The following is a 22,166-nucleotide window of genomic DNA, read 5'->3' as shown; positions in this document are numbered from 1 at the left end:
TAGGATTTTTATTCATGTTAATAAATCTATCCCTAATACTAAGGCATTGTTTACTTCCACTCAAAAACCTAAAATTTTTCAAGATTCCTCGTTACATCGAATCTTTAGACGTATGCATGGAATATTAAATATAGACAGAAATAAAAGCTAATTACACAGCTTGATCGAAATTGACAAGACGAATCTTTTAAGCCTAGTTAGTCCATGGTTAGATAATAATAACCACAAATAAACGAAATAGCTATGTCGCAAAATATTTCCCATCAGAAACTAAACAAGGCCTAAACTACAAAAATATCAGTCCGCCACCGCGAATCTGTCCGCCCCTTTCGAATTTGTCGGCCCCTTCCGATTCACGTGGCTTCAAATGTTGGTGGAGGATAAAAAAAAATAAAAGCTTTTTTATTTCAATGCAAAATCTTTTACATACATCAGAACACATTGAGAATAAGGAAAGTATAGTGGCCTAGATGCAAAGTGTTTGTCCTATTAGTTTACTTTTGTTTTACTCTTTAAATCGACTAAAAATTGATAAATACATAGTAATTCATAGAAAAATTTAAAAATTACAAAACAAATTTTGTTCACCTCCATATATGTAGATCCATGCAGTAAACAAAAAAAATCACAAATTTTAGTATATATTTTTTTGTTGGAGATGATTGCCTATACTTTTTAGTGTAAAATTAAAATTATAGTTATTTTGCTCCAATTATTATGAAAATTTTATGGTAGCCTATTTAATGTGATGCTTGATTTTTGTGGTAAAAGTTTTAGCATCATTCCTGCATATCTCACTAATTTACTAATTTATCTAAATTTATGCTTGAGGATGCTTCCACTACCTTCGCACAATATGTTGTTATGTCATATAAACACTTTATAAGCCCATATGTTCATAATCTACATACATTTAGCTGATATATTATATTTCATAGGAATCCTAATCTAAATAAAAACAATAAAGGTAGCAACAAACTTCTCATGTTTTAATATAAAAAAATAAAAGCTTTTTTAAAGTTCCCAATGCAAAATCTTCTATAAACATGAAAACATGTTGAGAATAAGGAAAGTATAGGGGCTTAGATGCAAAGTATTTGTCCTGTTAGTTTACTTTTCTTTTACTCTTTAAATCGGCTGAAAATTAATAAATGCGTAGTAATTCGAAGAAAAATCTAAAAATTGCAAAATAAATTTTGTTCTGCTCCACATATGTAGATCCATGCAGTAAACAAAAAATATCACAAATTTTAGTACTTTTTTTGCTGGAGATGCTTACCTATGCTTTTTAGTATAAAATTGAAATTGTAGTTATCTTGCTCCAATTATTATGAAAATTTTATGATAGCCTATTTAATGTGATTCTTGATTTGTGGTAAAAGTTTTAGCACCATTCGTGCATACCTCACTAATTTACTAATTTACCTAGATTTATGGATTTATGCTTGAGGATGCTTCTACTATTTTTTACGATGTGTTCTTATGTCATATAAATACTTCATAAGCCCATGTATTCATAATCTACATACATTTAACTGATATATCATATTTCATAGGAATCCTAATCTAAATAAAAACAATAAAGCTAGCAACAAACTTCTCAAGTTTTAATATAAAAAAATAAAAGCCTTTTTAAGGTTCCTAATGCAAAATCTTCTATATACATTAGAACACATTGAGAATAAGTAAAGTATAGGGACCTAAGTGCAAAGTATTTATCTTATTAGTTTACTTTTCTTTTACTCTTTAAATCGATTGAAAATTGATAAATGCGTAGTAGTTCATAGAAAAATCTAAAAACTACAAAACAAATTTTGTTCAGTTCCACATATGTAGATCCATGCAGTAGACAAAAAATATTACAAATTTTAGTACATCTTTTTTGCTGGAGATGCTTGCCTATGCTTTTTAGTGTAAAATTGAAATTGTAGTTATCTTACTTCAATTATTATGAAAATTTTATAGTAGCCTATTTAATGTGATGCTTGATTTGTGGTAAAAGTTTTAGCACCATTCCTGCATATCTCAATGATTTACTAATTTACCTAGATTTATGCTTGAGGATGCTTCCACTACCTTTGCACGACGTGTTGTTATGTCATATAAACACTTCATAAGCCCATGTGTTCATAATCTACATACATTTAACTGATATATCATATTTCATAGGAATGCTAATCTAAATAAAAACAATAAAGGTAGCAACAAACTTCTCATATTTTAATATAATACTAAGGTATATTAAGAGGTAATATTAGAGTAAGATAATGTTTGACTAATTTCTTTTTTTATTATTAAATAAATATGTCTCCAAGCTATATATTATTGTAAAAATTAACTATCTAATACCATAGATGTCATGGTTATCAATAAAATAAATTATGGACTTTAAATTTTATAAAAAGAATAAATATAAATAGATATTTAATATTATGTCATCACTTTCTATGGCCATTTGATGTTTTTCTCCCGTTACAACGCACGGGTATATTTGCTAGTAGTCCCTTAAGAATTAATCTTGAAAACTTAGGAGGTGTTTGGGACTACTCTGCTCCACGTTTTGTAGCTCCGCTCTACGTTTTTTTGGCCAAACGGTTTTAGCTCGATGCACTTAGGTCGAGGAAAAAAAAGGTGGAGTTATGAGAGCACTAAAGAGGTACTCCACAAACTTCAGTTTTTTGTGGAGCTGCTCTATAGTGGAGTTTGTGGAGCAGAGTTTGTAGAGCAGTCCCAAACACCCCCTTAGCAATGCAATGCTCTAAGTGTGTAACCCTGCCCATATAATTCGGACATTTAAGTATTTAGATTTATTTTTTTTCTTGCATACATGAAACTGAAAACAAAAGCACATATATTAGGGCACTCACAATGCAGACTCTATCATAGAGTCTAAAATTATTTATTACCTGGAACAATGTGGACTTCGAGTCTAAATAAGACTCTTTCTTAAATAAATATGCTGCCACATCAGTAGAATACCATAAATAATATATAATTAATTATTTTTGACTCTGTGATAGAGTCTTGCATTGTAAGTGCCCTTATTTGCCAAAACAGAAAAACTCTAAGCGGACCTAGTGCACGGTGGCAATGGGTAATTACCCGCTGGGTATGTGTTACCCATACTCTTACCCACGAGAAAATATTTTACCCACTAATTTACTCATACCCGTGCACGGGTAAAAGTTTTTCTCATACTTTTACCCATGCGGGTAACGGGTAACCCATGAGTTATCTTTAACCATGATTTTAAGAATATTTGCTATGAAAAAAATACATGTTTTAATATATCAGGCTCCCAAATTTAGCCAAAATATCATAAATCATTAATAAACTCTTCAAATATACAAGCTACATGAACACACAATCAAATGATGTAATGGATAAATCCATCATTACTATCAAATGATCTAATGGATAAATCCATCATTACTAGATAACAAGTCATAAAATCCACAAGTTCCATAATTCTAGTATAATTTATCGGGTTCAATTTACCCATGGGTTAACAGGTATGGACAATGCAGTTCCATACTCTTACCCGTACCTTTACCCTAATAAGGTAATTACCCATGGGTTTTGAGTTTTTTTTTTATAAAAATTGCCATCTTTACACCTCCCCCACCCGCTACAACTGCCTCGCTCGTCCTCTGCCCAACCTGCAAGACCTTTTGTTGTGAGTTTCTCGATCGACGTCAATCGGCCTGCACATCAACACGCACTTCATCGGCAACCACAAAGGGCGTCTATTCGGCGACGTGGCCAACGTCATGCCCATCGCCGCCGAGAAAAAAAGGATGACGCTGCAGATTGCAACATGGATGGAAGAAGAGACACAGCATAGATGAAACGTGTGGTTATCTTTTGAAAAGAAAAAATCTGGACGTACCCCATCAAATCGCTATACAGATGAAGCTGAAAAATACCCCATCACAAAACAAAAAGTAGCGCGGATCATATGTCACTTAGGGCAGCCTATTGGAAGCATACTTCATATGCGAGTTATTCTACTTTTATGAGCACGGATCATGTGTTGTTTGAGTTTAAGGACATGATAGCAATACAAGAAGTGTATAGCTTTTTGATATTCTATTATGTCATATTATATGCAATTTATATTATAAATTGAGTTTTATAAATAAACTGTAATGTCAAAAAGCCACGATCACAAAATGATTTTATGACATCTATTTTGCTAAATGTCATAAGTTTATGACGTGTGATTCCAGTGTCATATAATCTTATGACACTAGTTTAGTGTCATTAAATTCTAGCCTTGCCATGTAGGCAATGACACGTAGGATGAATTGCTGACATGACAGGAAGGAGAAAAACGTCACAAAATAAATTTGGCCTGCTAAAGCCCACAGTTGTTTTTCAGCCCATATAGCTCTTTTAGCCCATATTTTTTTCTAAGCCCATGAATTTTTTTTCAACTCAGAATACAATTCAACCCATAAATTGGCCCATACAACATCCATCCCACAAATATATTCGGCCCACACAGCTAGAATCAAATAAGCAATCTCCACAATTAATTAAAATATCACAATCATTTTATACAGGTTCCAAATTGCAATACAACGCCAAAAGCACAAATGACTGTAGAACATAGGCTAGAATCTCAAATGACATTTGTGTGACATATATATATTTTTTGTCACTAAGTCAAGGTATCTAAAATATATATCATAAAACAGATAATATAATGATATTATGGACTATTATCATGCTAAATATGTCAAAAAACCACCCACTTCTCGTAGTATAGGGTTATAATATCGGATTTAGGTTTTTTTATATGTGGGGAACGAACTCAAGCCTCTAGGTGAGTTTTTAGAAGCGATAGAAAAAAATCTACATCCTTTTAAGGTAAAATATATGCAGATTAGTTTGGATAATAGACTGCGTTAGAGAAGAATAAAGGTTCGACAATTCCATATATTATATTTATTATTTATTTTTCTATTATAAAATAGGAAGGACAAAAAAGAGAGAGAGAAAAGTCACGTATTGAAGATTCTTCTCACGTATCGTTTTTACTGCTTACTATTTTTGTTATTTATTATTTTTGTTTATACAAAATGGGAGATAAAAAAGAGAACAAATCACGTATAAAAGTGAACGTGGGGTTCTATGCTTCTATGTGACGGAGAAAACTGGAAAGGGTAAAAAGAAAATGGACAAGGATAAGAACAAAAACTATTCTAACTTGTCTAAGCACAGACTATATCTATACCTAATAATAAATTACTAAAATTTCAGTCTGCCCTGATTCTTCTGCCCCTCCGTCAGCGGAGACTCTACCCAGCAACCATCGCACGTCGCCCTGCTTGGCTCTATCTCTTTACCGATCGAACTGCTCCGAGGAAATCACGCATCCTGGATCTACTCGGTCATGGTCTGCGCCACCGAACCAAGGCAAACACATACTCTGGTTGCCCCCCTGCTCACCCCGCGTTCTCCATCCCACTCCATCAGTGTCATATCATTTTTCAGGGGGTGTTTAGTTCTCTTTTTTTTAAAATTTTTATAAAAAGGTGGTTATTCTCCATTTTAGATTTTGCTCTCAATAGGCAAAAAAAACCCTAAAAAGAGCCTCAAGAGGCTCGTGAGGGCAATAAATTCTGTATTTTAGATGGAACTAAACATTACCCTAACATTTTTGGCATTTTACCCAAAAAGAGCCTTAAGAGGCTCTCATGAGGGTAATAAATTCTGCATTTTAGATTGAACTAAACATGATCCTAAAATTTTTGACATTTTACATTTCATCACTCCAAAGTAGCTGGCATTTTACATTTTGGTTTCTATGGGGAACTAAACACCCTCTTAGTGTAGGTCATCTTTTTAAGAAACATGGTTTCTTGTTAAGAAATCATTTTATGCCCGTGCGTTGCAACGGGAGAAAAACATCAAATGGTTATAGAAAGTGATGACATAATATTACATATCTATTTATATTTATCCTTTTTATAAAATTTAAAGTCGATAATTTATTTTAATGATACCATGACATCTATAGTATTAGATAGTTAATATTTACAGTAATATATAGCTTGGAGACATTTATTTAATAATAAAAATAGAAATTAGATAAACCTTATCTTACTCTAATATTACCTCTTAATATACCTTAGTATTATATTAAAACATGAGAAGTTTGTTGCTAGCTTTATTTTTTATTTAGATTAGGATTCCTATGAAATATTATATATCAGTTAAATGTATGTAGATTATGAACACATGAGCTTATGAAGTGTTCATATGACATAACAACACATCGTGCAAAGGTAGTGGAAGCATCTTTTTTTATTTTTACATACTTAAATTGATTGTAAACTATTTAGCAAGCATAAATCTAGGTAAATTAGTAAAATAGTGAGATATGCAGGAATTATGCTAAAACTTTACCACAAATCAAGCATCACATTAAATAGGCTACCATAAAATTTTTATAATAATTGGAGTAAGATTACTACAATTTCAACTTTACACTAAAAAGCATAGACAAGCATCTCCAGCAAAAAAATGTACTAAATTTTTTGATATTTTTTATTTACTGCATGGATAACAAAATTTGTTTTGTAATTTTAAGATTTTTCTATGAATTACTACGTATTTATCAAATTTTTAGCCGATTTAAAAAATAAAAGAAAAGTAAACTAATAGGACAAACACTTTGCACCTAGGCCCCTATACTTTCCTTATTCTCAATGTGCTCTGATATATAATGTCAATAATTATTAATATATCATGAGATTTTGCATTGGGAACATCAGAAAAGCTTCTATTCTCTTTTTCCTCTTCCAAGAGCGATGAAGCAAGGATTCCGGGTGACACAAGAAGGCGGACATGGCAGACTAAAAATTTCACAATTTATTATTAGGTATAGATTTAATAAGACATTGTCATATTAATGACAACACTGAGTTATATTATGATATCATAGCTGATGTAAAATAAATTACAAATTTTAAGTTTTATAGAAATGATAAATTATAAATAGAAAATATATCATTACCATGGTTTCTTCTCATTAAAGTTTGAAAGCTTTTTTTCTCCCGTTGCAACGCACGGGCATGTTTTGCTAGTATATAAATATGAACAGAAGAAACTCTTCATTGTTCTCTAGTTAAAGAGAGATGGACCAAATAAATAGATAGACGAAAAAAGGTATCTTATTCTCCCCGCCATCCTGCCTTCCCCCTTCCTCGCACTGGCTTTTTTTGGCGGAGCTAGCTAGATTTGCTTGTTCCTGGCCGGCTTTGCCAATTCCGGCAAGGGGCGGACTCTCTAACGGGCTTCTCTCCATGTTTCTCTTGGTCAGCGTCCCTAGGGTGGTAGCCGGGTGGGGCTGCTCCTGAACCATCGCAACATCTTGCCTCCCTAGCAGGGTTTTAGATCTGACTTGGACGACTACGATGTGGAGGTTGCTTGAGGTTGGAGCGAGAGCTTGGATGACAACGTCTACTAACGCCGTTACCTTCTTGAAGGCATCCTTTTCTACCTCTGCTTTTCTCATACTGCATTTTGCAGGTGAAAATGTTCCCTTCGTGGGCTACTTTATCTGTGTTTTTAGCATTGTTTTCTCCTTGGAGGCATTGCTTGGTTCGACAGTTGTTCCTTGCCGTTTTAGCCATGGTGGTGTCTCAAGTTGTGATGTTTGGCATCATTCGACAGGTCGTCATGTGTTTTCTTCAGTTTTTGCTAGTTGTTAGTTGGGTTCGAGTAAGGCCCTGTTTAGTTCCCCACCCAAAATTTTTTCATCCATCCCATCGAATCTTTGGACATATGCATGTAACATTAAATGTAGATAAAAAAATAAACTAATTACACAGTTTAGTTGAGAATCGCGAGACAAATCTTTTAAGCCTACTTACTCCATGATTAGCCTTAAGTGCTACAGTACCCATATATGCTAATGACAGATTAATTATGCTTAATAAATTTGTCTTGCAGTTTCCTGACGAGCTATGTAATTTGTTTTTTTATTAGTTTCTAAAAAACCCTCCCGACATCCTTCCGACACATCCGATGTGACACCTAAAATTTTTTTATCCCCAATCTAAACAGGCCCTAAGGCCTTATTTAGTTCACCCAAAAACCAAAAAGTTTTCAAGATTCCCTGTCACATCGAATCTTGTAGCACATGCATGAAACATTAAATATAAACGAAAATAAAAACTAATTACACAGTTTGACTGTAAATCACGAGACGAATCTTTTGATCCTAGTTAGTTCATGATTGGATAATATTTACCACAAACAAACGAAAGTGCTACAAGAGTCGAAAACTTTTCATTTCGGGAACTAAACAAGGCCTAAGTGGAACAAGTAGTTAGCCAGTTGTTGTACCAAAGTTGCAAAGGATGACTGAAACATTTTCCTTAGTTATATGGTTTTGGGCCCAATTTTCATTTAAAAACTGATCGATCACATTTTTTTTTTCTTTCTTCGTCTAACAAAAATTGTGGTTTTGCCATTCTTTCTGAAAAATGTCTTTTGAAAGAGGTTTGTGAGTCTATCTTGTTTGTTATTGTTTACCTTCCAACGACTCAAGAGTTTATCACCACCGGCTCGGTGGCAATTAACTTGGCCGCCCCTGAACCCATACTCAGCGGCCACCGCCTCTCTTGGTGTCCTCGCCGCAGGCCACCCCGCCCACCACGCAGGTACAGCTGAACTCCAGATGCAGATCGGATCGGACTCGATGTCATCGTGACTGAAATCACCAGTTCGTTTCTGACTAGGATCGAGAAATCAAAGAGCTAGCGCACACAAACAATATATACCCTATAGATGCATCGATATCATCGCACAATAATCTCGATCCGCACGACAACACACGTACGTAACCGGGCAAATCAACCGTACGAGTACGTTGCCGATGGCGTACACCCCAGCAGGGTGGGCTGATCTCCCGTTCGATGTCCTGGACGGTGTCATCGCGCGCCTGCCGTTCCCGGCCGGCCGACCGCGCCCGCTTCGCCGCCGTCTGCCGCGCATGGCGCTCCGCCGCGCGCCAGCTCCCCAGCCACCTCCCGTGGATCGTGTTCCCGGGCGGCACGTTCTGCACCGCCGGCGTGGGCGCAGCCTGCTTCTCCATCCCGGGGCTCCCCGACGACGCGACCTGCCTCGGCGCCGCCCACGACTGCTGGCTCGCGATCGACTGCACGGACGACGTCGTCCGGCGCGCAACCTTTCCGGACACAGCTGCGTGCGATCCGGACACGGGGGAGCCTCTCGTCTACGCCAGGCGCAACGTGAAGCACAACCACACCTACCTCCTGCACAACCCCTTCAGCAACCTCACCGTGCCGCTCCCCGAGCTAGACGCCGTCGTCGGCTACATGGCCGAGACCTTCACCATTCGTAAGGTGCTCATGCGTTCGCCGGCTCCAGACGATTTCATCGCCGTCACCACCAACAACTGCAACTACAACATTATCTTATGCCGTCGTGAAAAGGGTACGTTTGTACTACCCGACTATAGGATCATTGATGTCGTGTTCCTTGGAGACACGCTTTATGGGATCACCTCGGGTGAGGAACTCCTCGCCTTCCACCTTAGTGAGGATGATGAGGATGGCCGGCCTAATGTTACCAGGATTGAACTAGTCATCAAGAACCCGTTGTCAAGGTATTACTATGGTGAATTTCCATGGTACTGGCCTGAACACGTAGTTGAAATAAGTGATAAGGGGGCTGCCGAAGATGAACATAATAATGGTGGCGGAGATGTGTCAGATTGCAATGAGGACGACGAAGATTCAGATGATGACGTAGAGGAACCTAATCAAGAAGAGAATGACAACAGCGCCGATGAGGGATACCTCGAGGAGGAGGATATAAACGAGGACGAGGAGTCAGATGATGATGAGCTAGCAGACCAAGCATTGGAGGATATCTTGAATGGCGATGACCTGATACCGAACAATGTGGAGCGTGAGGTGTATGACGAGGCGTTTGAGGAGAGGTATAACAGGGAGGTGCCCTATGAACCCAAGGATGAGATAGTCATCGGCCGATACCTTGTCAAGTCAAGGACCGGGGAGTTGCTCCTGGTGAGGCACCGGTATCTATTATCTCCATATTCTCACAGCTACACTCACAATGTCCAAGTCTTGAAAGCGAATCTCAACAAGGGCAAGTGGGCTGCCTCTGATGGGCTACCCAAAGGAGAGGCACTTTTCCTTGGTCAATCCTACAGCAAGTGCACGCAAGCGCACGGAGACATTCGGGAGGGCTTCGTGTATTATCTACCACAACTTGTGGACGATGCATATGACATGACGTCTTGCACTACTTGTAATATTGCATTTGGGTGGCCATGGCAATGCAAATTGGAGGATAGTGACTGGCTAACCTGGCTTTTCCCTCCGGAGGTAGTGGTTTGAGACGGCACCAAAATATATGTATACGATTTGCACAAAATATATTGTCTACTTTTGAAGTCTTCTGTTATCATAAGATCAAATGTTTTGGGGATTTTACTATTCTGAATACGTTGCAGTGCAAAGATGGGTCGATGACACATTGCATCCGCCTCTTTTTATTAAGGAATTTTGAGCACGTACTTTGTTAAGGAATTTTGGTTTTGACTTTAATCATGGCCTTGTTTAGTTCCGTTTTTTGTGTAAAATGGATACTGTAGCACTTTCGTTTGTATGTGATAAACATTGTCCAATCAGACTAATTAGGCTCAAAAGATTCGTCTCGTAAATTACAGACAAACTATGCAATTAGTTATTTTTATCTATATTTAGTTCTTCATGCATGTGCCGCAAGATTCGATGTGACGGAGAATCTGAAATATTTTGCAAATTTTTTTGGGAACTAAACAAAAGGCCAAATAAGCTAAGAAATTACATGACAAGATACTATTTCCACAATATCTCACTATGAACTAGATGATTTTTTTTTTTTGCAGATTTTGGAAAACTCAAATATAGCATTCTAGAAAGAAACTTATAAATAGTCAGTGGTAATAATGAATAATCACAACTAGTGGAGGATCTTATATGTACACAAAATACAATTGGGGCACATGCGCTTGTTGCACCTCAATCTATCTATAATTTGTTGTCTGGTGGCCTACCGCTGGTATTGGTGTTGTCCAACAGCATCACTGTGCTTGACGCAGTTTCAACCAACTCAGTGGAGACCTGCAAGATCAGCCATCTCTAAGCTCTGTGCGGCCTCTGCAGATACTGAACATCTCAAGTAACTTGTTTACAGGGCAGTTTCCATCGAGTAAATGGGAGGTCATGAAAAATCTGGTTGCACTCAACGCTAGCAACAACAGTTTTATTGGGCCTATACCAACTGTGCTTTGTGTCAGTGCACCATCCTTTGCTATGCTTGACTTCAGCTACAATCAGTTCAGCAGAAGTATCCCTCCAGGCCTTGGCAATTGTTCCATGATGACATCTCTTAATGCTGGGCATAACTACTTCAGTGGGACTCTTCTGGATGAGCTCTTCAAAATTACCATGTTGGAGCACCTCTCTTTTCCAAAAAATCAATTGGAAGGATCACTCAGTAGTAGTATCAGCAAACTCATTAATCTGGTGACCCTAGAGTTTGGAGGGAATGAATTTGGTGGCAATATCCCAGATTCTATAGGTGAGATCGAGAGACTGGAGGAGATTCATTTGGACTACAATCACATGTCTAGGGACCTTCCAACAACTCTTAGCAATTGCTGAAATCTTATAACCATCGACCTCAAGAACAACAATTTCTGTGGAGAACTCACCAAGGTTGATTTCTCCAACTTGCCCAATCTAAAAACCTTGGATCATGTGTGGAACAACTTTGCTGGAATAATCCCAGAGCATATGTATTCATTCAGCAATCTAACTGCACTGTGGCTATCTGCAAATAACTTCCATGGCCAGTTGTCAGAAAGAATTAGCAGTCTCAAGTTTCTCTCATTCGTATCACTTGTTGACATCAACCTTACAAATATCACAGCTGCACTTCAAATCCTTAGCAGTTGCAGGAACCTAACCACCTTGCTAATTGGGTACAACTGAGGATGAAACAATTGATGGTTTTGAGAAACTTTTTTTTTTTGCGAACAGGGCTCCCCCCCCCCCCCCCCCCCCCCGTGTTTGGTTTTGAGAAACTCCAGGTCCTTTCCATGAAATTGTTCATTGTCTGGATTTTGGAAAGATACCCCAATGGTTAGCAAAGCTCACAAATTTGGAGAAACCATTTTTATATAACAATAAACTAAACGGACCAATACCTGACTGGATCAACAACCTAAACTCCCTCTTCTATGTAGATTTATCAAGCAACACCCTTACAGGACAAATTTCAACAGCATTAACGGATCTGCAAATGCTAAAAACAGACAATGTTGCACCAAAGGTTTTTGAGCTGGCTGTTTATAAGGATCCATCAATTCAATACCGCATTCCCAATGCTTTCCCTAACGAGCTAAATCTACGCAACAGCAACTTCACTGGCACCATCCCAAAATAGATTGGTCAGTTAAAAGCACTCCTTTCAGTCAATTTGAGCTCCAACAAACTATATGGAGAGATCCCTCAACCAATCAGCAACCTCACAAATCTGCAGGCGCTCAACTTATCAAGCAATAATCTCACTGCTACAATTCCAGATGCACTGAAGGGTCCACAGTTCCTTTCTCAATTCAATGTTTCGACCTAGAAGGCTCTAATTCCAACTTTAGGCCAGCTTAGCACATTTCCAAACTCTAGCTTTTACAGAAACCCAAAATTGTGTGGTCCAATGCTTGCAAATCACTGTAGTTCAGGTAAAACAACATTGGGCTCCAAGAAGTGGCAAAACAAAAAAGCTATAAGCTATCTTTGTGCTTGCATTTGGCATAACTTTTGGAGGGATTGCCATTCTATTCTTGCTAGCTTGCTTCTTTTTCTTCTTCGGGACTACACATTGCATGAACAAAAACAGGAGCAACAATGAGAATGTCATACGAGGAATGCCATCCAACCTCAACTCAGAGCAATCCATGGTGATGGTTTCACGAGGCAAGGGAGAACCAAATAAGCTCACATTCACTGACCTGGTGAAGGCTACAAATAACTATATAGCAAGGAGAATATCAATAGGCTGTGGAGGTTACTGGCTAGTCTACAAAGCTGCATTATCTGATGGCTCCAAGGTCGCCATAAAGAAACTTAGCTGTGAAATGTGTCTGATGGATAGGGAATTCTATGCAGAAGTTGATGCACTCTCCATGGCGCAGCATGACAATCTCATGCCACTCTAGGGCTATTGCATCCAGGGGGAGATTCAAGGTTCCTCATATATTTCTACATGGAGAATGGCAGCTTGGATGATTGGCTCCACGACAGGGATGATGATGCAAATTCATTTCTTGATCGGCGAGGAGGTTAAAGATGGCACAAGGAGCAAGCCAGGGTCTGTCACATGCATCCACAATGTGTGAAATGTTTAAACTTAGGGATCGACTAGGAGTAGAACAGTGGGGATTAAACTTTCATTTCGGAATAAACAAATTCATAGTAGTAGGATTTAGTACCGGGGAGGGTAGGAGATTCATACCAACCGAGGAGGTAGGAGCAGGTGCAGTCGAGGATCCGGACGCCGCCATCTCTTGAGTGGTGGATCTGCGCTAGGCAGCGACGGTCGATGTAGTCTCAGTGGTGCAGTGGCGACCGGCGGGGAAGAAACGGTGGTGCAGTGCAGTGGCGGCGCAGAGGGCTGCCCGTCACTGGCTGCGCCCCTACTCAGATCGGGATTAGGGTTTCGGTGGGAGTGGCGGCTCACGGTTAACCTCGTACTGAGAGCCGGCGGCCCCCACCCTGTATTTATAGCGCAGTGTGACAGGGGCCCTCCAGCCATAGATGGGCTGGGCGCCCCCGATCAGGGCGCAGGTCAAGGCCCGATTAGGCCTTTGGGCCTAATCGGTGGGAGATCATTCCAACATTCTCTCCCTTGATCTCAACCTTTCTTTAACCTTTAAACTTTAACTTTAAACACTTTACTTTTTACTCGTTCCATCACAGATGAGTGCATAGAGCATGCTTCATCGTCACAGTCTATCGCCGATAGATTTGGCAACTACAATGCAGGTCTCTGATATGAAACAGTAACTTTAACTTTGGGCCATTTATAGTTCAGGAATCATAGGCTTTCCCTTAAACCCATGCCGGCTACGTGTTCTCTAAACACATTGGGTGGTAAGCCTTTTGTAAGCGGATCCGCGAGCATCTTTTCAGTCCTTATGTGCTCAAGACTTATGATTTGATCCCGAACTTTATCCTTCACAACATAATACTTTATGTCAATATGTTTGACAGCACCACTTGACCTATTGTTGTGAGCATACTGTACTGCTGGATTATTATCGCAGTATAACTTTAGTGGTTTATCTATGCTGTCGACCACCTTTAAACCGGGTAGGAACTTCTTTAACCAGTTCACCTGCGAGAGTGAAGACATATCCAGAAGTGAATTTTCTATCATCTCCTGCATAATCAGAATCTGAGTACCCTTCTATGTGCAAGGATTCTGATCTTCTATACGTCAGCATGAGGCCTTTTGTCCCTTGCAAATAACGCAAGACTTTCTTTACCAATTTCCAGTGTTCCTGTCCTGGATTGCTTTGAAATCTGCCAAGTAACCCGGTAACAAACGCTAAGTCAGGGCGCGTACAGACTTGAGCATACTGTAAGCTTCCGACAGTAGAAGCATATGGAACCACTTTCATTTGATCGAGCTCGAATTGGTTCCTGGGGCATTGAAAATCCCCATATCTGTCGCCCTTGACGATGGGTGCAGGTGATGCACTACATTTGTGCATATTATATTTCTTTAGAATCTTTTCTATATATGTCTTTTGTGACAGTCCTAGTACCCTTTTTCTCTATCTCGGTGAATTTCTATGCCCAGAACAAAAGAAGCTTCACCAAGATCTTTCATGTCAAACTTTGAGGACAAAAACTTCTTTGTCTCTAGTAGTAGACTGATATGACTACTAGCAAGTAAGATATCATCCACATACAAGATTAGGAAGATAAACTTTCCATTCTTAAACTTTGAATATACACAATTGTCCTCAATGTTTTCTTTAAACCCACAATGCTTTATGGTTTTGTCAAACTTCAAGTACCACTGTCTTGAAGCTTGCTTCAACCCATAGATCGATTTCTTTAAGCGGCATCCCATCTGTTCTTTGCCTTCCATGACAAAACCTTTCGGTTGTGCCATGTAAACATTTTCCTCCAAATCCCCATTTAGGAACACCGTCTTTACATCCTTCTGATGCAACTCTAAATCATAGTGTGCTACTAAAGCCATTATGATTCTGAAGGAATCTTTACATGAGACTGGAGAAAATGTCTCATTGTAATCAATTCTCTCCCTTTGTGTGAAACCTTTCGCCACAAGTCGCGCTTTATACCTTTCAATATTCCCTTGAGAGTCACATTTAGTCTTGTAGACCCATTTACAGCCTACTATTTTGGCTCCTTTAGGAATAGGTTCTAAGTCCCAAACTTCGTTGGTCCTCATTGATTCCATTTTATCTTCCATGGCTTTAAGCCACTTTGATGAATGATCGCTTCTCATGGCTTCTTCAAATGAGGTGGGATCACCCTCCATTTGAGCTTCTTCTATGTTATACACCTCATAATCATCCGGAATGGTTGATCTTCTAACTCTTTGAGATCTCCTAAGAGTCTCATTTGTGGGTGCCTCTTGGGGCTGTTGTTCTTCCTCCTGGACAACAGGTGGTGGTTGCACGGGATCCTGAAGGACAGGTTCCTCATGTTCATCCATCGTTGCCACAGGAGAACTAACAACAGGTGTTGGCACTACAGTGGCAGGCACTGTTGGTGCAACAGGAACAGGTAATTCAAAAAATGGATCCTGAATCATCGGAGTGGGCACACATACCCGCTTCTCTTCATATCTATTTGTCGACTACCATGCTCCCCCTAATCATTTCATTCTCTAAGAAAACTGCATGCCTCGTTTTCTACAAACTTTGTGTATCTATGTGGGCAGTAGAAACGATAGCCTTTTGACCTTTCAATATAGCCAATAAAATGGCAACTCACTGTTTTGGATCTAGTTTCCCATTATTTGGGTTAAATACTTTAGCCTCAGCAGGACTCCCCCAGACACGCAAGTGATTTAGTGAGGGCACTCTTCCTGTCCACGTTTCATACGGTGTTTTGGGCACCGACTTGCTTGGTACTCTATTGAGAATATAAATGGCGGGTTTTAAAGCCTCCATCCATAAACTCAATGGTAGTGTGGAATAACTCATCATGCTACGCACCATATCCATTAGGGTACGGTTGTGTCTTTCAGCTACTCCATTCTGCTGAGGTTCGCCCGGTGTGGAGTACTGGGCTACTATACCATTTTCCTGTAAAAACCTTGCAAAAGGTCCAGGAATTTGGCCATATGGGGTGTGCCGACCGTAGTACTCCCCCCGCGGTCGGATCGGACTATCTTTATCTTTAAATTATGCTGATTTTCAACTTCAGCCTTAAATATTTTAAATTTATCCAATGCTTCTGTTCTTTCTTTAATTGGATAAATGTAGCCATAGCGGGAGTAATCATCTGTGAATGTTATAAATGAATCATAGCCATCCACGCTTTTCACAGGAAAGGGACCACAAATGTCTGTATGAATTATTTGTAGTATTCCTGTGCTTCTTTTAGCATCCTTTTTAATTTTCTTTATGTACTTTCCTTTAATGCATTCTCTACATTGGTCTAAATCCGAGAACTCTAATGGAGGAAGAATGTCATTCTTCACTAGTCTTTCTAATCTCCCCCTCAAAATATGGCCTAAACGACAGTGCCATAATTTCGATGAGGCATCTTGAGTTCTCTTCCTTTTCCTATTGGAAACCGCAGACGTGGATACGTTATCAATCACATCACATACGGAATTAACACATTCACGAAGTGATAACAAATAAAGATCTTGCTTTAAAAAAGCAATACCAACACTGTCATTATTACAGAAAATCTCACACTTGCCATTACCAAAATGGCAGCCATAACCATCATTGTCTAAACAAGACACACTTATTAAGTTTCTCTGTAAAGACGGAACATAAAGAACATCTCTAAGCAAAACAATAAAACTATTAGCAAGTTCTAAAGAAACATCGCCAACAGCTTCCACGTCCACCTGGACTCCATTTGCCACTTTAATTTGTCTTTCTTTTCTTTGCGTAGTCCGCGTCGAACGGAATCCCTGTAAAGAATTTGCAACATGAACAGTTGCCCCTGAGTCAATCCACCAAGTAGATTTTGCATATTGTACATAAAGAGATTCATTTACAAAAGTAATAATGTTCTCACCATTCTTTTCCATTATCATCTTTAACCATTTAGGGCAATCATGTTTGAAATGCCCCTCTTTGTGGCAGTAGTGACACAGATCTTTGTTCCCTGGAGGGTGGGCCTTTTTCTGCTGGGGCTGCTGATGCATGGGTGCTTTGCCCTTTGCCTTTGAAGGAGAGCTGGCATTGGCATTGACATTCTTTCTTTTGTTATCTCTAACAAAGTTGAGGGTGCCACCATTGGCGGCCTTGATCCTCTCTTCCTCTTGAACACACATCGCTATACAACGCTCCAGGTTCCATTTCTCGGGCTGGATGTTGTAGTTGACAACAAAGGTGTCAAACTCCTTTGGCAACGAAGCAAAAACCACATGAACAAGGAACTCTTCCTTGAGCTCTAAGTCCATTGGCTTAAGCCTGTTGTTTAGATGGTTCATCTATGTGTTCTCTAATGCCATTGCCAGGCCTAGAGTACCTTTCTGTCATCAGCTGCTTAATCAGCTGAGTAGCATGTCTTTGAAGAGCCATGAAACTGACTCTTTACTTTCTCAAGGTACTCTGTAATAGTGTCACACTCTCCAATTGACCCCACTATGGAGGGATCAATTGTGTTCTTTACCACTGCTAGACATTTCTTGTTAGCAGTGGCCCACTGTCTCTTTTGAAGATCAAAGATCATTCTGTCACTTGCATACTTTTCTTCTCTTGTTGCCCATGCAGCATAAGTCCCTTCAGCTCCCCTCACCGGTTCCACTAGCTCAGTGGGACATGGTGTGTAGGTGACCCAGTCGACCTCAGCCAAGATGAAGGCCAGGTCAATCTTTTCCTTCCATCCAGTGTAGTTGTCTCCTTTGAGGGCTGGAATATCTTTGATATATCCCATCAAGGAGACTCCTGAAACACATTCAAATTAAGTGAGAACATAATACAATAATTGCATGATTTAATTCCAACTATGGTCAAAAGTAAAACATACAATTGATCCTTTTACATTAATTCTACAACACCTTTGGGCAGAAATAGAATTAATATATATCAAAAAACCATAATAACATTATAATATTGCTATTAATCAACTTTGGTTAGAATAATAACAATATTATAATCCAATTTTAACCTTTTTACACTAATTCTACATCACCTTTGGGCAGAAATAGAATTAATACATGAGAACAAACCATAATAATATCATAATATTGCTATAAATCAACTTTGGTCAGAATGATAACAATATTATAATACTCTGTAAATTTATCCAATTTTCAAAATTAAAATCTACCATCGGTTTGAATTTAATAATGAAAATGAATAAATAACTTTAAGTACGCAGCGGAAACTTTAATAAACTTTTTAATTCGATTTTCCAGAAACTATACAAAAACCTTACTGTTCTCTGAATATAATTATCTTTGGACAAAAAATATACAGAGAAAAGCATTAAATTCTATGCAAAATTATTCAAAATGCATCAATTATAGCTTCTGGAAAAAGAAAAACGAAAAAACTGTGTGGACTGTGCAGTTGGGCCAAATTCGGCCCATGCCCACGCGCGGCCTGCGCGGCAGCTCGCGCGCAGCGGCCCAGCAGCGTGGCCCAGCAGCGTGCGCGCGGTTGTTTTTTTTAGCTGTCGCTTTCGGCCCAGAGACAGAAAAACGCGGCCCAAAAGCCGCGCGCACGCCCCCCCCCCCCCCCGCGCGTCCCAGGCCGCAACCTGGGCCTGGGCCGGGAAAGCTCCATCCCGCATGGGCTCAAAGTGGCCCATCGCGGTCTCTGGCCGATCTCTGCCGTCCGTCTCGATCCGACGGCCATCCATAATTTTCGCTAGAATAAAAGCAGCGACCGCCAGCATCTCCCAAAAAACCCTAACTTCATTTTCTATCTCCCCTCTGCCCAGCAGCCGCCCAAGGCAGCAGGAGGCCGCCGGTGGCAGGGCCGCCGCCGGCCAGATCCGGCCGCTCCCTGTTCCTCTCCCTTTCTCTCTTTCCCCCTTTTCCAATCCTTGCTATGTTGGTGGCTCAAGGACAGATCAGGGACGATGGCGCGACTACGTGGCTCCTCGCCGGTGCGGGTGCTCGCCCGCGGCTGAGCACGCCGCCGTCGAGTGGCCGTGAGGCCGTGCGGTGAGCCCTGGCCAGTCCTTCGGTGGTAACCCCAAAGAAGTGAGTCTCCTTTCCCGTTTTCTCTTCGCGCCGCAAAACGAGCAGCAGACAGGAATCCGGTAGATTCCACCGTTTTCCTTTATTGAGCTAGGGTTAGTGATTCTTTTTCTTTTCAATTTGAGAACAAACCGTCTCTTGATTAGATCCGCATCGGATCTGATCATTTCTTTTCCCCGAACTAGATCTACACTCTAGTGAGGCGTCTGATACCATTGTTTAAACTTAGGGATCGACTAGGAGTAGAACAGTGGGGATTAAACTTTCATTTCGGAATAAACAAGTTCATAGTAGTAGGATTTAGTACCGGGGAGGGTAGGAGATTCATACCATCCGAGGAGGTAGGAGCAGGTGCAGTCGAGGACCCGGATCCTGACGCCGCCATCTCTTGAGTGGTGGATCTGCGCTAGGCAGCGACGGTCGATGTAGTCTTAGTGGTGCAGTGGCGACCGGCGGGGAAGAAACGGTGGTGCAGTGCAGTGGCGGCGCAAAGGGCTTCCCGTCACTGGCTGCGCCCCTACTCAGATCGGGATTAGGGTTTCGGTGGGAGTGGCGGCTCACGGTTAACCTCGTACTGAGAGCCGGCGGCCCCCACCCTGTATTTATAGCGCAGTGTGACAGGGGCCCTCCAGCCATAGATGGGCTGGGCGCCCCCGATCAGGGCGCAGGTCAAGGCCCGATTAGGCCTTTGGGCCTAATCGGTGGGAGATCATTCCAACATGAAAGCCTCACATTGTTCACTGTGACATCAAGTCCAGCAACATCCTACTGGACAAAGAATTCAAAGCCTGTATTGCAGATTTTGGGCTATCCAGATTGATCCTCCCCAACAGAACCCATGTTACAACTGAAGTAGTAGGCTAGGCACTCTTGGTTACATCCCACCTGAGTATGGGCAAGGTTCGGTGGCTACCCTGAGAGGCGATATGTACAGTTTTGGGGTAGCCCTGCTTGAACTACTCACATGCCAATTGCCCGTTCCAATCTCGTTTGTGTCAAAAGAACTCGTCGAGTGGGTATGGGAGATGAGATCGGAAGGAAACATATTGAAGTTCTGGATGCAGCACTACAGGGCATAGGGTATGAGGAGCAAATGTTGAAGGTGTTGTTGCTTGCCAGTGTGTCAACCATAATCTACCCATGACGCCAATAATACAGGAAAGTCTCTTCCTGGACAGCATAGCCGCCAACCTGAACATGCAATAAATTTCAGTGTGTTGGTGTAAATATTGTGTTGTAGAGGGACTTATATGTAAGAAGCAAGAAGAAGAAATATACATCCTCTGGTTTGGAAGTTCCCAGACAGAGCTTTCCCAAATACAATACAGTGGATACAGAGTAATGTGCATGATAAGTGTACTTGAGTGCATAAGATGTCCTTGCTTTTAGTGCATAAGATGTATAGGTTCACAAGCACTAGTTCTGCTGACTTATCACGCTACCTTTTGTACAGCTCAACAGACTGATAGACTTTGTTAAATTCACCTCTAGCCCCCTCTCATGAACAACCGTCCATAAAAATTCATGAGAAACAAGCCTGTATTGTTAAGACTAATCATGATTGAACCAGAGGTTATTGAAAACTATTCAGTTCCACCTCGATTTGTTCCCATGAATTTCTGGTGTAAAAAAAGGATTTGGTCATTATTGTGGCTACAGTTGCAGTGTCAAAACTGCCAACTAAATGCAAACCGGAAAGGTATCTAGTGATAAAGAAGCAGCAGCATCCTCGACAAATTGCGATAATCAAATAGGGAGTCACAAACACCGAAACGGCAAATGTTGCCTCCCAATGTGAAGGCCCATCCCCAAATCCGCGACCAAGACATTCTCCGCCTGCAGTTGCGACATCAGAGTTGAGCGCTCTGCTAAAACCTATACTATCTACTCAGAAAGAACATCTCTCAACGCATCGAAATCACTGATGAAGTGGCGAATCAGGTAGAGGGTACAGGGCAGTCCCACCCGATAACATCACCCCACACTACAACAAGCGAATAGAAGGCAAGAGCGGCGATCAGCTGACCCCAGTAGGCGCACAGCTGGCTCTCCTCTCCGTGCGGCCGCAGCGCCGCCGCTCGCCGGTGCGGCGCGGGGAAATGAAACGGAAACGCGAAACGTCGACGTATGAAAGGAATACGACCTCTTTGGTGAGGCCATGAGGAAAGGATAACATTTTGATTTTCCTTTTAGCAGTCTCCATCCTAGAGAAAAAAAAATAAAATAAAACTGGTACCAGCATCATTTTGTACAGAATATTCAGCATACTCATTTAGCAACCTCTGGTGTTGGACTTTATTATATACCGTATAAATACATGTTTTTTTACTCTGAAGTCCAAAAATTGGTCATGTCTGTTTTACCAGTGAAGAATTGCATTCATAGGTAATTATAATTTTATTTATGCATAGTAGTGCAGAAAATAAACAAAAAGTGTGATAAAAATTTATTGCCTAATATTTAGGTTCAAATAGAGCCATCAAAGTAGCCAAATCGCTTTCGGCCTGGTACTGCCCCGCGTTAGTATAGCCTACAAGACAAGGTGCTTTACCAAAAAAAAAAGTAGAAAAAAATGTATGCGATATTTTTTTCTGACATATTTACTGAGTTAGTGAGTTTGATACACAAGCCGGCCTGAAATCACCAGCTGAGTCCGACATGCGTTTAAACCAGGTCGTTGT

The 22,166-nt window shown here is 40.4% G+C and overlaps 2 pseudogenes; both read left to right on the top strand.

Moving 5' to 3' along the window:
• Window positions 8,891–10,456, top strand: LOC110436786 (annotated as a pseudogene).
• Window positions 10,645–20,691, top strand: LOC110436979 (annotated as a pseudogene).

This window comes from Sorghum bicolor, chromosome 7, assembly GCF_000003195.3.
Source record: "Sorghum bicolor cultivar BTx623 chromosome 7, Sorghum_bicolor_NCBIv3, whole genome shotgun sequence".
Lineage (NCBI taxonomy): Eukaryota > Viridiplantae > Streptophyta > Magnoliopsida > Poales > Poaceae > Sorghum > Sorghum bicolor.
Note: the sequence above shows the minus strand (reverse complement) of the source record. Positions and strands in the feature narration are given on the sequence as shown.